The following is a 16808-nucleotide window of genomic DNA, read 5'->3' as shown; positions in this document are numbered from 1 at the left end:
CTCTATGACCCACCTCCCAGAGTAATGGAATTAAAAGCAAAAATAAACAAATGGGACCTAATTAAACTTAAAAGCTTTTGCACAATGAAGGAAACTATAAGCAAAGTGAAAAGACAGCCTTCAAAATGGGAGAAAATAATAGCAAATGAAGCAACTGATAAAGAATTAATCTCAAAATATTCAAGCAGCTCATGCAGCTCAACACCAGGAAAATAAAAGACCATATCAAAAAATGGGCCAAAGAACTAAACAGACATTTCTCCAAAGAAGACATGCATATGGCTATCAGACACACGAAAAGATGCTCAACGTCTCATTATCAGAGAAATGCAAATCAAAACCACAATGAGGTACCATCTCACGCTGGTCAGAATGGCCACTATCAAAAAGTCTACAAACAATAAATGCTGGAGAGGGTGCGGAGAATAGGGAACCCTCTTACACTGTTGCTGGGAATGCAAACTAGTACAGCCACTATGGAGAACAGTGTGGAGATTCCTTAAAAAGCTGGAAATAGAACTGCCATATGACTCAGCAATCCCACTGCTGGGCATACACACCAAGGAAACCAGATCTGAAAGAGACACAGGCACCCCAATGTTCATCGCAGCACTGTTTACAAAAGCTAGGACATGACGCAACCTAGATGTCCATCAGCAGACAAATGGATAAGCAAGCTGTGGTATATATACACAATGGAATATTGCTCAGCTATTAAAAAGAATGCATTTGAATCAGTTCTAATGAAGTGGATGAAACTGGAATACAGAACGAAGTAAATGAGAAAGAAAAACACCAATACAGTATATTAATGCATATATATGGAATTTAGAAAGGTGGTAACAATGACCCTATATGTGAGACAGCAAAAGAGAAACAGATATAAAGAACAGACTTTTGGACTCTGTGGGAGAAGGCGAGGGTGGGATGATTTGAGAGAATAGCACTGAAACATGTTTATTACCATATGTGAAATAGATCACCAGTCCAAGTTCGATGCATGAAACAGGGCATCAGAGTCAGTGCACCGGGACAACCCTGAGGGATGGGATGGGAGGGAGGTGGAAGGGGGTTCAGGATGGGGGGACACATGTACACCCATGGCTGATTCATGTCAAAGTATGGCCAAAACCACTACAGTATTATAAAGTAATTAGCCTCCAATTAAAATAAATAAATTAACTTTTAAAAAAGATTAAAAAAAAAAAGAGTGGGTGTGGGAGATCAGGAAGAAGAAGTTCCAGGGAGAGTTCTCAATGGCTTTGAACCGATGTAGTAGTAGTGGGAGTCGTAAGGAGAGTTCAGGATGTTAAAAAAAAAGTTTTAATTTTGAAGAATTTCAGACATAAAAAAAGGAAAATTTAGCAAACACCCATATGTTCATCAACATTTTGACATACTTGCTTTACCTATGCCATTTTTGTTGAACCATTTCAAAGTAAATTATAGATGTCAGAAGCTTTTGTGCTTCACCATGAAGCTCAGGAAATGAGGATGTTCTCCTACAGAAACAGAATGCTATTATCACACCAAACTAATACAAAGTTCATTTCAGATTTCCCTAGGTGTCCTTCCAGAGTCAGTTGCCTTTTATATCTGTGTTTCTTTTTAGATAGAACCTAATTAATATTCATTTATTATATTTGGTGGTTATGTCTCTTACATTTTTCTCTTTCATCTTTTTTATTTTGAAATAATTTTAAATTTGAAGTTTTATTTCTTTCATCTTTTTTATTTTGAAATAATTTTAAATTTGAAGTTTTAATTCCCTGAATTAAAGATCTGCCTGAAACATAAGAGACCCAGGTTTGATCCCTGGGTGGAGAAGATCCCCTGGAGAAGGAAATGGCGACCCACTCCAGTATTCTTGCCTGGAAAATCCCATGGACAGAGGAGCCTGGCAGGCTTCAGTCCATGGGGTCACAAAGAGTCATGCATGACTCGGTGACTAAGCCACCAGTACTATGGCATAAGATATTCTGTATCAACTTCATCCAGATCATGCCCTAATGCTTAAATATTCTTTCTGTGTAAATTTCAGACCCCGATTTATTGTGAGGATACAGTAGAGAATATGCTGAGAGATTGCTTGTGTTGTATGAGAGCAAGTGAGCAATTCAACATTGCCCCCAGGGTTTGGCCCAAGCAAGTAGAAGGCAAGAGATGCCATTTGCTGGGTTGAGGCGAGTGAGGGAGCAACAGGTTTAGGGACAAGCTTGGGGTCTCAGTTCTGGTCGTGTCAGCTCGGTGCCTGTTGGAAGAGTGTCCTGTGCAGCTGGGTATATGAAGAGGGAGGTCAGGGACAAGGTTGCAGGTATAAATGTGGCCCCTGTCTGTGCATAGATTGTATTTAAAGCCCAGAGACTGTGAGATCAGAAAGGGAATGAGGATCAGAGGAGAATGTATCTGAGGCCTGAGCCTTGGAGTGTGCTTGTGTTAGGCATGGTGCAGTTAAGAAGGCGCTAACAGAGGAGACGGTGATGGAGGGGGGAGTAAGTAGGAGGAAGAAGGTGCTGAAGATCAACCACTTCAGACGCTGCTAATGGGTCTTGTAAGTCCACGACTGAGAAGAGTCTATTTTACTTGATTGTGGGTGTCATGAAAGTCTTTGGTATCTTTAACAAGGGGAGTTTGGATGGAGTGTCAGGGGTGAAACTTCAGTCTGAGAAGCCTCAAGAGAAAGTGGGAGGAGAAAAAAATGGAATATGGGGAACTTTAGAGAAGTTTGTTGTAAAAGAGAAGTTCAGAGGAGGAGAGTGGTATGGTAACTCAGGGAGGAATGTGGGGTTAAAGTTTTTTTATGTTTAAGTTCTTTATTAATTTTAAATTAGGTGTAGTTGATGTACAATACTTTTTTTAAGAAGGGAAAAATTACAGCATGTGTGTATGCCGATGAGAGTGATCCAGCAGCGGGGGAGAAATTGATGATGGGAGAGAGGGGAGGGAGGATGAGAGCTGTATCCCTGGCTAGTCAGGAGGAGCAGGAATGCTGCGCCCAGGTACCAGCTGCTTTCAGTAGGAGCATGGCCAGGCAGGAGACCAGAGAACCTGAGCTGGGATGCAGGCAGGTAGAATCGAGTTGAGCCATTGTGGCAAGGCCAGAGATGGCACCTACCATCTTAGTGAAGGAGGAGACAGGCTAATCAGCAGGGAATAAGGAGGGAGAACGAAATATTGGAATTTTTGAGGAGAAGAGAAAGTGTGAAATAATTGTCCAGAAGTGTATTTATTCATTTCTTTGGATGGAGTGTGTTTATCTGGCATGTTGGGGGGCAGGCAGTGAGGGCATTAGGAATCATAGATTGCCTTTTAGGAAAGAAGTGTCAGTAAAGTGAGGTCACTCTTTAGTACCCGAAGCTGTGGAGTTGGGACACGGCTTCACAGTGCAATGAATGGCTGCTTAAATGAGCAGCTAGGTTGAAAGCAGAGGTTTAGGGCCCCGGCTCAGATATCTGGTGCAGTTTTAGTGCAGGCATTTATCACAGCAGACTGTGGAACTGATATTAACCAGTGTTAGGGACTGAATGTCTGTGTCCATCCAGGGCTTCCCTGGTGGCTCAGAGGTTAAAGCGTCTGCCTCCAATGCGGGAGACCCAGGTTCGAGCCCTGGGTCGGGAAGATCCCCTGGAGAATGAAATGGCAACCCACTCCAGTATTCTTGCCTGGAGAATCCCATGGACAGAGGAGCCTGGTGAGCTACAATCCATGGGGTCGCAAAGAGTCCGACACGACTGAGCGACTTCACTTCACTTCACTTCAAGGTTTATATGTTGAATCCCTAGCCCCTAATATGATGGTATCTGGAGATGGACCCCTTTGGGAAATAATTAGGGTTAGATACAGTCAGGCAGAGAAGGCAATGGCACCCCACTCCAGTACTCTTGCCTGGAAAATCCCATAGATGGAGGAGCCTGGTAGGCTGTGGTCCATGGGGTCGCTGGGAGTCGGACACGACTGAGCGACTTCACTTTCCCTTTTCACTTTCATGCATTGGAGAAGGAAATGGCAGCCCACTCCAGTGTTCTTGCCTGGAGAATCCCAGGGATGGGGGAGCCTGATAGGCTGCCATCTATGGGGTCGCAAAGAGTCGGACACGACTGAAGTGACTTAGCAGCTTAGCAGATACAGTCAGGGGGATGGTACCTGCATGAGGGATCAGTGCCAATGTAAAGAGGGGGAAGAGATACCAGAGTTTGCTCTCTCTGCTCATGCGAAGAAGTCACGTGAGCACACAGCTAGATGGTGGCCATCTGCAAGCCAGGCATAGTCAGTCAATTCAGTCGCTCAGTTGTGTCCGACTCTTTGCGACCCCATGGACTGTGGCATGCCAGGCTTCCCTGTCCATCACCAACTCTCAGAGCTTACTCAAACTCATGTCCATTGAGTTGGTGATGCCATCCAACCATCTCATCCTCTGTCGTTCCCTTCTTCTCCCACCCTCAATCTTTCCCAGCATCAGGGTCTTTTCCAATGAGTCAATTTGCATCAGGTGGCCAAAGTATTGGAGCTTCAGCTTTAGCATCAGTCCTTCCAATGAATATTCAGAATTGATTTTCTTTAGGATGGACTGGTTGGATCTCCTTGCAGTCCAAGGGACTCTCAAGAGTCTTCTGCAACACCACAGTTCAAAAGCATCAATTCTTTGGTGCTCAGCTTTCTTTATAGTCCAACTCTCACATCCATACATGACTACGGGAAAAACCATAGCTTTGACTAAATGGACCTTTGTTGGCAAAATAATGTCTCTACTTTTTAATATGCTGTCTAGGTTGGTCATAACTTTACTTCCAAGGAGCAAGCTTCTTTTAATTTCATGGCTGCAGTCATCATCTGCAGTGATTTTGGAGCCCAAAGTCTCTCACTGTTTCCATTGTTTCCCCATCTATTTGCCATTAAATGATGAGACCAATGTATTGATCTTAGCTTTCTGAATGTTGAGTTTTAAGCCAACTTTTTCACTCTCCTCTTTCACTTTCATCAAGAGGCTATTTAGTTCTTCTTCACCTTCTGCCATAAGGGTGATGTCACCTGCATATCTGAGGTTATTGATATTTCTCCCAGCAGTCTTGATTCCAGCTTGTGCTTTATCCAGCCTGACATTTCGCGTGATGTATTCTGCATGTAAGTTAAATAAGCAGGGTGACAAAATACAGCCTTGACATACTCCTTTCCCAATTTGGAACCAGTCTGTTGTTCCATGTCCAGTTCTAACTGTTGCTTCTTGACCTGCATACAGATTTCTCAGGTGGCAGGTTAGGTGGTCTGATATTCCCATCTCCTGAAGAACTTTCAGCAGTTTGTTGTGATCCACACAGTCAAAGGCTTTGGCGTAGTCAATAAAGCAGGAGTAGATGTTTTTCTGGAACGCCCTTGCTTTTTCGATGATCCAGCAGATGTTGGCAATTTGATCTCTGGTTCCTCTGCCTTTTCTAAATCCAGCGTGAACATCTGGAAGTTCAGAGAGCCCTAAACAAAAACTCAATCTGCTGTCACTTTGACCTTGCACTTCCCACTCTAGAACTGTGAGAAAGAAATGTTTATTGTGTAAGCCATACAGTCTGTGGTATTTTATTACAGGAGCAGGGTTGACTAAGACAACTAACAAGTGTTTACTCAGTCTTTATGCTTTCCTTGTTCATTGTTTAGAGGAGGGAGGGCAAGTCACTTAAGTCCTTCAGTCAATCTGTAACTTTGGAGTGACTGAGGGGACAAAACTGAATCATAGAGCCTATTTTGCATATAGTTACGTTTAAGGAAGATGTCCCATTTTAAGCACTATTGTATCTTTTAGTTCATTATCCTGTGAGCTGCTGAGGTAGTAAATTCTTGTTAAATTGGGGGATGTTCCATCCCAAACTCCCTTCTGTCCTAAGAAATTCTGTACACATGCTGGAGATTCTTAAGCTGCCACGTGGATTTCTCTTGAGCTTTGGCTAATTTGATGCATTAGATATTTTTATTTAATTTAGACTTTTAATTTTAAGAAACACATCCAGATATGCCTGTAGCCAGCCAGCCAATTTCTAAATCTGCATATAAATAAGTGGAAAGAGAGAAGAAATAAGAAAAAAAGATAAGCAACATTTTTTTCCTTTTTTTTTTTTCTTCTCTTTATACATTGTCCATTGTATCCTCAGTAAGTGATTTCGATCCAGGTTTCTCCCTTTAAAAATAAGGAATTCATTAGTAAGACAATCAAGCAAATCAAAAACAAAAAAATGTAAGAGATGCATTTTCATAAAATCCCTTTTAAGTGAAACTTTTTTGATACTTAAAAAATAATCCTCTGCCTCTGATAATTATCTCCAAATCCTTTTGCCCCTGAAATTATTAAATGTTTAATGAAATGTCTGCAAAATATGATTTAGTGGCTCAACTCACATCCAAAGATTTTGTATAAATATAGTAAAGTTTTAATCTCAACAGCAGAAAAACATTATTATTTCAGTTGTAACTTATTATTATAGGAATTTTAACATATGTGCAAAAGAAGAGAGAATAGTGTAATGAATTTCCCAGAATCTATTATACAGCCTTAACTATGATGTACATTTTGCCATATCTTTAGGATAACAAATTCTTCAACTGAAAGTTATGAAAATTATCTTAAAAATTTTAACAAATAAAACAATAATATGGGATGTGGTTACAAAATTAATATGCTTAATATGCTTTAGGGTGAAGCCTCCAAATTAGAGACCTAGGGCATGCATTTTTGTTTTTTTGAATAATTTTATTTATTTATTTCTGGCCGTCCTGAATCTTTTTTTAATAATTAAGTTTACTTATTTTTAAGGATAATTGCTTTACAATATTGTGTTGTTTTCTGCCAAAGGTCACCATGAATCATTCATAGGTCCCCTTCTTCCCACCTCCCTCTCCATCCCACCCTCCTAGGTTGTTACAGAGCCCCAGTTTGAGTTCCCTGAGTCATACAGCAAATTCCCATTGGCAACCTGTTTTACATGTGATCATGTATATGTTTCCATGTTAGTCTGTCCATACATCCCACCCCCTCCTTTCTCCCCCTCCCCCATGTCCATATGTCTGTTCTCTATGTCTGTGTCTCCATTGCTGCCCTGCAAATAGATTTGTCAGTACCACTTTCTAGGTTCCATAAATATGCATTAATATAAAATATTTTTCTCTTTCTGACTTACTTCACTCTGTGTAATAGGTTCTAGGTTCATCTACCTCATTAGAACTGACTCGAATTATGGCTGAATTGTATTCCATTGTATGTATGTGCTACAGTTCTTTAGACATTTGTCTGTTGGTGGACATCTAGGTTGAGTCCATGTCCTGGCTATCATAAATACTGCTTCAATGAACACTGAGGTACAAGTGTCTTTTTAAATTTTGGTTTCCTAGGGGTATATGCCTAGTAATGGAATTAATTGCTAGGTCATATGGTAGCTTTATTCCTAGTTTTTTGAGGGATCTCCAATCTGTCTTCAATAGTGGCTGTATCAATTTACATTCCCACCAACAGTGCAAGAGGGCTTCCTTTTCTCCACACCGTCTCCAGCACTTAATGTTTGTAGATTTTTTGGTGATGGCCATTAGGACTGGTGTGAAGTGGTATTTCACTGTGGTTTTGATTTGCATTTCTCTAATAAGGAGCCACGTTGAGCATCTTTTCATGTGTTTGTGGGCCATCTGTATGTCCTCATGGAGTGTGCTATGTCTTCATTGCTATGCTGGCTTTTCTCTAGTTGAGGCAAGCACGGGCTACTCTTTGTCGCAATGCACAGGCTTCTCATTATGGTGGCTTCTCTTGTGGAGCACGGCCTCTATGAAGACCCGTGGGCTTCAGTTGTCGCATTGCACAGGCTTCTCATTATGGTGGCTTCTCTTGTGGAGCACGGACTCTAGGACCCATGCGCTTCAGTAGTGGCGGCGTGTGGTGTCATTAGTTGTGGCCCACAGGCTTAGTTGCTGCTTCTCGGCATGTGGGATCCTCTCGGACCAGGGATCAAACCATGTCTCCTGCATTGCTAAGTGGACTCCTCACCACTGAGCTACCAGGGGCGCCCATGTCCTGCGTCTGTAAATGGCCTAAACCTTGTTCTCCTGTGGCCTCAAGTTCAAAGGGCTCAACCATCCTTGCCCAGTAGTCCCTTCCTTGCATCTTATGCTCCAGACATAAGTCACGGCTCAGAGTTCGGTGCACATTTTGACTCAGGCCCCACCTCCACCCCTCTTTCTCTGCTTTTGACTCATTCTCATTGCTTCAGAGTCCCCTGCCCCTGGCATCTACGAGTACTTTCTGACCCTATTAATTTGACTATTGTAAGTACATCATATGAGTAGAATCAAACAGTATTTGTCTGGGTGCCCTCTTTTTGAGTCTTCCTCTTATCCCCCCTGCCCTTGCCTGGCACTTGGATAACCACCTGGTGCTCCCATAAGACGCTTGCCTCTCTCCCTGTCTCTTCTTTGGGTATGTGCTCAGTCATGTCTTCCCTGGGTTGGGAAGATCCCTGAAGGGAAAGGCTACCCACTCCAGTATTCTGGCCTGGAGAATTCCATGGACTATAGCCCATGGGGTCGCAAAGAGTCAGACATGACTGAGTGACTTTCACTTCAGTCGTGTCTGACTCTTTGTGACCTCATGGACTGTAGGCCGCCAGGCTCCTCTGTCCATGGGGTTCTCCAGGCAAGAATATTGGAGTGGGTTGCTGTTTCTTCCTCCAGGGAATCTTCCCCACCCAGCAATCGAACCAACGTTTCCTGATTTGCAGGTAGAATCTTTACCACCCAGCCACCTGGGAAGCCCCCCTCCCGGTCTGTGCCCTTTAGTAAAACCTAAACCAGTCACCCTGACCTGCAGGGCCCTTGCCTCATCTAGGTATTGGCTGTGGGCCTCTCTAACTTCATCTCCTCCCACTAGGCTCCAGGAACATCGCTTTGCCAGCTCATTCCTACCTACAGGCCTTTGCACTGGCTGTTCCTTCTTCCTAGAACATGCTGCCCCGTAGCTTTGATTGTCTGGGTGCAGTTCTCAGCACCCCCCACCCCCCGCCTTTCAAGAACCCCTTACCTCGCACAACACTGCCTTTCTTCCCAAGAAATTAATGAGTGTATCACTTTTGTGGGAATTATTTTCTTAATTTCTTACTTTCTTTCAGTCTTATTGTTTATACATGTACTCCAAAACAACACAGTTTAGTTTTGCCTGTTTTAAAACTTCATATGAGTAGGATCATACTGTACATTTTCTGTTATGGGTGGTCTCTTGTGCTTCTAAGGTATATCCATGCTGATTGTGTATGTGTAATTGGCAGCAGTTTATTCATTTTTCACTGCTGGATGGTATTTCATTGTATAAACATATCACAGTACATTGATCTCTTCTTACTGTTGGATATTTGGGTTGTTTCCAACTTGGGGCTTCTGCAAAAAATAAAGCTATGAATATTCTTGTATGTATATTTCTGGGCACACTGTCACGAGTTTCTCTGCTGTTTGACTAGGTGGAGAATTTGGGCATAGATCGGGTAAGCATAAATTAATGTTCCAAATTAATGTTCATAACATGATAATATCCATAACATAATGTTCCAACATTATATAATATTACAGTGTCTGTTTCTGTGTGGGATAAAAGCTATACATCCCATAGTTTTTAACATTTGCATTTTATTACTACTTGATATACAATTTTCTATTTTCTAGTACATTTTGTTCTTTGATTCAGTAGTTATTTAGAAATATTTTTTTATTTCAAATTTTTAAATTATTTCTAGCTTGTGATAGAAGATCATTTTCTGTATGATTTTTCTCTTTAGAAATTTGTTGAGATCGTTTTAAAGTCCGGTGTACGGTCACTGTTTATAAAGGTTCTTTGTAGACTCTACAAGAATGTGAGTTCTACAATTGTTGATTATAGTGTTGTATAACTTCCATTTGTTGATGATTTTAATCACAATCCTCAAGTCTCCTGTAGTTTACTTCTTTGGGGGAGGGAGTCTGCTTATTCTGTCAGTTACTGAGGAAAATGTTTAAAATCTCCAACTATGATTATGAATTTTTCTGTTCATCCTTGTAATTCTGTCGGTACTGCATTATAAATATTTTAGGCTAGCTGTTAGGTATATATACATTTAAACTTATAGTGACTTTCTGATAAATTGAATGTTTTGTTAGCATGAAGTGATTCTCATATCTAATAATGCTTTTTACCTTAAAGTCAATTTTGTTTCATATTAATGTAGCCACACCAATTTTATTTTAATGGTTATTTGCATAATATTTTTTCCAGATTTTTGTTTAGCTCTTTTGTATTTTTATGTTTAGATCTTTTTCCCCTAGATAATAAATGGTAGGATTTTGTTTTAATTCAGACTGAAAATATTTGTTCTCTTTCTTTCCACTGGAGCTTAGCCCATAGCCACTTAATATCATTACTTTTAAATACTTTTAAATCTTCATCCTGGTTTGTGCTTTCTATTGCTTTGTTTTATGCTTCTTTATCTCATCTTTCTTGACTTCTGCATTTATTATTTTTATGACTTTCCATTTTCCTTGGTGGTTTTGAAATTATAAATTCAGTTTTTAAGCTATTTGGTAGTTACTGTAAAAATTGCAGTGGTTATACTTAAGTTATCACAATCAATATTAACCCAGTTTTTTTAACCCTTCTCCCAGAAGATCTGATGAGTTTAGAATATTTTTATCTACATATACCCCCTCCTGACTCATGCCTTTCATTCTGTCTGTGTATTTTAATCTTAAGACATTGTTAACCTGTGGCCACATAGAGTTAATGTTCTTTTAGATTTGTATACATATTTACCAGTTTCTTTATTTTTCATTCTTTCTTTTGTTCTTAGACCTTCTATCTGCAATCATTCAGTTCTTGTCTGAAGATCCTTAAAGTTTGCTATAGATGAAATCTCTTTGTTTTTGTTGTCTAAAAACAAATATGTGTTCCTCTTATTCTTGAAAATTGTTTTTTCTGAGTTGAGAATATGATAGACAGTTGTTTTCTTTCAGCGCATTGATGATATCATTCCACTCTCTTCTTGCTCATTTTGTTGTAGAGAAGTTGATATAGAGCTGTCTTTCCTTTGAAGATAATGCCTCCCTTCCCCCATGTATGCTTCAAGATTTCTCTCTTAGTCTCTGTATTTTCAGTATGCTATGTAAAATTACAGTTTAAAAACTTACTGTTAAGATTCTCTGTGCTTCTTAATCTATGGGTTGCTGTCTGTCATCAGTTCTGGAAAATTCTCAACCTTCACCTCTACAAATATTACCTCTTCCCTATTCTCTTTTCTTCTTCTGTAACTATAATGAGATATATTAGACATTTCATTCTGTCTTCCATGTATCTAAACATTTTTTTTGTATTTTTCATTTTTTTATTTTTATAGCTGTATGTTAAATGTCATCTGACCTATCTTCCAAATCACCAGTGCTCTTACTAACTCTAATTTATGGTTTCCTTCTCCAACCAGGTTTTAATTTGGTTGTACTTTTTAAATTGTAGAAATTCTATTTTGTCTTTCTAAAATACCTACTTGATCACTTTTATTGAATACATATATATTTTGATTGAAATATAATTGATTTACAATGTTGCTCCTTGGAAGAAAAACTATGCCCAACTCAGACAGCATATTAAAAAGCAGAGACACTATTTTGCCAACAAAGGTCCATCTAGTCAAAGCTATGGTTTTTCCTCTCACATGTATGGATGTGAGAGTTGGACCATAAAGAAAGCTGAGCACCAAAGAATTGATGCTTTTGAACTGTGGTGTTGGAGAAGACTCTTGAGAGTCCCTTGGACTGCAAGGAGATCCAACCAGTCCATCCTACATGTGACATTTCGCATGATGTACTCTGCATATAAGTTAAATAAGCAGGGTGACAAAATACAGCCTTGACATACTCCTTTCCCAATTTGGAACCAGTCTGTTGTTCCATGTCCAGTTCTAACTGTTGCTTCTTGACCTGCGTATAGATTTCTCAGGAGGCAGGTCAGGTGGTCCAGTATTCCTATCTCTTGAAGAATTTTCCACAGTTTGTTGTGATCCACACAGTTAAAGGCTTTGGCATAGTCAATAAAGCAGAAATAGATGTTTTTCTGGAACTCTCTTGCTTTTTTGATGATCCAGTGGATGTTGGCAATTTGATGTCTGGTTCCTCTGCCATTTCTAAACCGAGCTTGAACATCTGGAATTTCACGGTTCACGTACTGTTGAAGCCTGGCTTGGAGAATTTTGAGCATTACTTTGCTGGCGTGTGAGATGAGTGCAGTTGTGCAGTACTTTGAGCATTCTTTGGTGTTACCTTTCTTTGGGATTAGAATGAAAACAGACCTTTTTCAGTCCTGTGGCCACTGCTCAGTTTTCCAAATTTGTTGGCATATTGAGTGCAGCACTTTCACAGCATCATCTTTTAGGATTTGAGATTCCATGACCTCCACTAGTGTTGTTCGTAGTGATGCTTCCTAAGGCCCACTTGACTTCACACTGGCTCTAGGTGAGTGACCACACTATTGTGGTTATCTGGGTCATGAAGATCTTTTTTGTATAGTTCTTCTCTGTATTCTTGCCACCTCTTCTTAATATCTTCTGCTTCTGTTAGGTCCATACCATTTCTGTCCTTTATTGTGCCCATCTTTGCATGAAATGTTCCCTTAGTATCTCTAATTTTCTTGAAGAGATCTCTAGTCTTTCCCACTCTGTTGTTTTCCTCTATTTCTTTACATTGATCACTGAGGAAGTTTTTTTTTTTTTAAATCTCTCCTTGCTATTCTTTGGAACTCTGCATTCAAATAGGTATATCTTTCCTTTTCTCCATTGCCTTTAGCTTCTCTTCTTTTCTCAGCTATTTTAAGACCTCCTCAGACAATCATTTTGCCTTTTTGCATTTCTTTTCCTTGGGGATGGTCTTGATCACTGCCTCCTGTACAATGTCACGAACCTCTGTCCATAGTTCTTCAGGCACTCTGTCTATCAGGTCTAATCCCTTGAATCTGTTTGTCACTTCCAGTGTATAATTGTAAGGGATTTGATTTAGGTCATACCTGAATGGTCTAGTGGTTTTCCCTACTTTCTTCAATTTAAGTCTGAATTTGTCAATAAGGAGTGCATGATCTGAGCCACAGTCAGCTCCTGGTATTGTTTTTGCTGACTGTAGAGTTTCTCCATCTTTGACTGCAAAAAATATAATCAATCTGATTTCAGTGTTGACCATCTGGTGATGTCCATGTGCAAAAAATATAATCAATCTGATTTCAGTATTGACCATATGGTGACTTCCAAATATTCTCTTATTTTGTTGGAAGGAGGTGTTTGCTATGACCAGTGTGTTCTCTTGGCAAAACTCTATTAGCCTTTGCCTTGCTTCATTTTTGTACTTCAAGACCAAATTTGCCTGTTACTCCAGGTATCTCTTGACTTCCTACTTTTGAATTCCAGTCCCCTATAATGAAAAGGACATCTTTTTTGGGTGTTAGTTCTAGAAGGTCTTGTAGGTCTTCATAGAACTGTTAAACTTCAGCTTCTTCAGCATTTCTGGCTGGGGCATAGACTTGGATTACTGTGATATTGAAAGGTTTGCCTTGGAAATGAGCAGAGATCATTCTGTCATTTTTGAGATTGCATCTAGTAAGTATGTAATAAAAAAACTGCTATGCATACAAAGGTTTTAAATGTGATAAAAGATTTTGAAAAGTCTAATTTGGAAACACTGTTATTTTTATGTGCTACATCATTTTAATGTTGATATGAAGTTAAACAAGGTCAGCTTGGCCTTGTATCCAGTGTGACTCCCAATTTGACTACAACGGTTTCCTGAAACTGCGTACAACTTTCCTAATGAGCAGTGGAATAGCCATCTTTGCTAAGTACCCACAGTGTGCAATTATGGTTTTAGAAAAGTCTTAAGCGACGTGCCCTTTAAAAGACATGGAAGATACAGATTTCCCTCCATTGTTCCCTGATGAAGAGATTTCTGGTTAATATGTGACAGAAAATGTAGGAGCAATGCTCACTCTTTCAAAGTGATGCACAGACAGATGTGACTATAAGCAAGTTGAGATGGTGTGGAGAATGTTGATTATATTCAGCATAGATTGATCAAGTTGGGACTGCTAAGCAAAGTCTCTCTGTGAGGATGGGAATCTTGAGTAAAATTTTGTACCTTAGAAACATACATCAGTAGCAGTGTGGTATATGAACTGATGGAGAAGGAAGGCAAGTAGAGACAGGTATGGACGAGTGGTGTATGAAGATTGATTAGCATTTTCTTTTCACAAGGATAGACACTCCCCCCGATTGTGATTGGGAAATGGATCACCTAAGAAAGGTGTGAAAGCAGAAAATGCTTTACTTCTTAGAGTCAAGGAACAGCCCCAGTCCTGTGTGGGTGAAGGCAGAGTTGACGGCTGCACGTTTTCAGTCCATCATGGAATCTGTTCAGCATTTCTTGCTTCTTGCTCGTTTACTTTCTCTTTTGGCTTTGAAGAAAGGGCTGTAGTTTAACCAAATACAATGAACTGAACTCTTGGGTGGCCTCATTGGGCCTAAGACCAAACCAGTCATTAGGTCTTCAGAGAGTAGTTCAGAAATACCTACCTTTAACATTGTCAGGGTTGTTTGAACTTTGGGAAGAGGATAATGAGCACAAAGCAAGACCTTCAGAGAATTGAATTGTCAAGAATGTATAGATAGTTTAAAGGTTACAGGATGGATTTATTTGTGTAATTTTAATTTCTCTCTCAGTCTGATGTAGCGTTACTGTATTTGTTTTGCATGGATATGGAATGCATTCTCTCATTCAGCAAAACGACTGGTGGCTGTGCTGGGGCTTTTCCTAGGCACTCTGAAGATTCTCTTTGGTAATTATTTTTAACAGCCTTTTGCCATCATGCCACCTGGCCTCTGCCATCATGATAGCATGTAACATTTATTGATTATCTATTATGAGTCATGTTTTATACTTGTGTCATCTTATTTAATCCTCAAGACACTTCTGTTGAATAGACAATGTTACTTCAATTCAGAAGGGTTAATTAAATTGCCTGTGTGTGTGTTTAAAGTGAGATATATAATGAGAGTCAAGCTGTATGTGACTGGTCCTAACACACCCATGCTTCTTTCTCCACACAGCCACTGAGGCTAACTAATTGTAAGTAAATTTTATGAGTTGAACTGCAGTGAACTGTAGCTTTAAAAGAAAACTGTTTTTAGGTCTCTCAACTCCTGTGTTTTTGGTATTTGTGTAATATCTATAGAAAATACCAGATCCTTTGCAATTTTTTTTTGGTAATATGTACACAGATAAACTTTTCAGTGGAGTCTGCATGTGTGGCATGTGTGAGACAGATAGACAGACAGATATAGTGATACCATATTCATCTACCTATGGCTGAATTGTAGGAGCGCATGTGCCCAGCTTCTGGGCGCTTCACCAAGACTACATTTGGCCACATTTCCTCATTTCTTCTTACACAACTTTCCCATTTCACTGAGGACCTCTCTGCTAACATAAGCTCCTAGGGACTCTTCAGTTTATTCCAATGACTCCTTCAACATAGACAACAGTATGATAATAGTCACTTGGGGTTAGATATTACTGTTTGAATTAAAATCTGTTCACATACTTCAAGGCTTTTTTTTTTTTTTTTTTTCACTGAAACTGGAAAGTGCCAACTGGCAATTTGCCCTGGAGAATTTGGGGCTAGATCTTTCCTTTTTTCTACCCTAGACATTAACAAACAAAAACAGCTGCAAGAAGTCATGTTTTATTTGCTTTCTGTTTTATGGCATAAAATAAAGTGGTTAAGGACAGCACTTAAATTATTTTCCTTTGAAATGGTTGGAGGAAGTAGAATATATGTAAGTAAATATCTCTAGGTTAATGGCTGCATTCATTGTCAGTCTTTGGAACACTCTAAATGGGAGAGACTGAGGAACACTAAATGGGAGAGACTGGCAGAAACAGTGACCAGGATTTTAACTCCTGTCTTGGGAGTTTAACAAAATCAAAGGTCAAATCCATCTTTTTTTGTGCTACAAGAGATGGTTTTTTCTTCTCGTTGAAATCAGTAAGCGTGGGAGTGGTGTATGTTCTTTGACCTGTTTCAGGAAATACACGACTTGCTGCTTCTCAGGGGACCAGCCGTTAATAACAGAGGAGATGCTTGCTCACAGGATGCTGAGCAGACAGCACCTGCCTGAGTCCGGGTGGGGAGGTTGAGACCAGGTTCTTGGTCACTCTCCACATTGCAGTGCTGTTTCTTTGATTCAATAAATATTCATGGAGCACCTAGTGCGTGCTGACAGTAAGTGCAGGAGAGACTGTGATGGATGGAACACAGAGGCAGCCCCCAAGGAACTTGTGTTCTGCATTCATTGCCTATCACTGACTTTCCCATGGTTAAATGCCCCGGCTGTGAAGTCAGACCTGGATTCAAGGACTGTGCTAGCCACTTTTGCTTCAATAGGACTCCCATTCTTCATCTGTAGTTTAAGTGTAAAGGGGATCCTTCCTAAAGGGCTGTTCACGGTGTCTGTGGCTCTGGATTCTCTCTCTGCTGTTGTGGTCATTGTTGTGATTGTATTCTGGTCTCAGGCTTTAAGTAAAAGGAAAAGTGTTTGAAATAAATTAGAAGAATGTGGCTGCTAGGTATGCCAGAGGGAAGGACCAGAGGCGCATAAAATTCCCAGTAACCTGGGAGGAAGTTGAGGCTGACCCTTGGCAAATGTGGGACTGTTTGTCTCCTTCTGTAACTTCTTTCCCCTTCCAGGCATTATTTTAGTTTGACCTTTTTTATGTGCAAATGTTGGGCAGTT

At 40.1% G+C, this 16808-nt stretch overlaps 1 protein-coding gene and 1 non-coding gene across 4 annotated transcripts in view; both read left to right on the top strand.

Moving 5' to 3' along the window:
- CERS6 (ceramide synthase 6) overlaps window positions 1–16808 on the top strand; it is a 339296-nt gene that overhangs the window by 137495 nt on the left and 184993 nt on the right. The window lies entirely within an intron of this gene.
- Window positions 3547–3618, top strand: TRNAW-CCA (transfer RNA tryptophan (anticodon CCA)). The gene has a single exon. It is a non-coding gene; the product is annotated as a tRNA-Trp (tRNA).

This window comes from Odocoileus virginianus, chromosome 13, assembly GCF_023699985.2.
Source record: "Odocoileus virginianus isolate 20LAN1187 ecotype Illinois chromosome 13, Ovbor_1.2, whole genome shotgun sequence".
NCBI lineage: Eukaryota > Metazoa > Chordata > Mammalia > Artiodactyla > Cervidae > Odocoileus > Odocoileus virginianus.
Note: the sequence above shows the minus strand (reverse complement) of the source record. Positions and strands in the feature narration are given on the sequence as shown.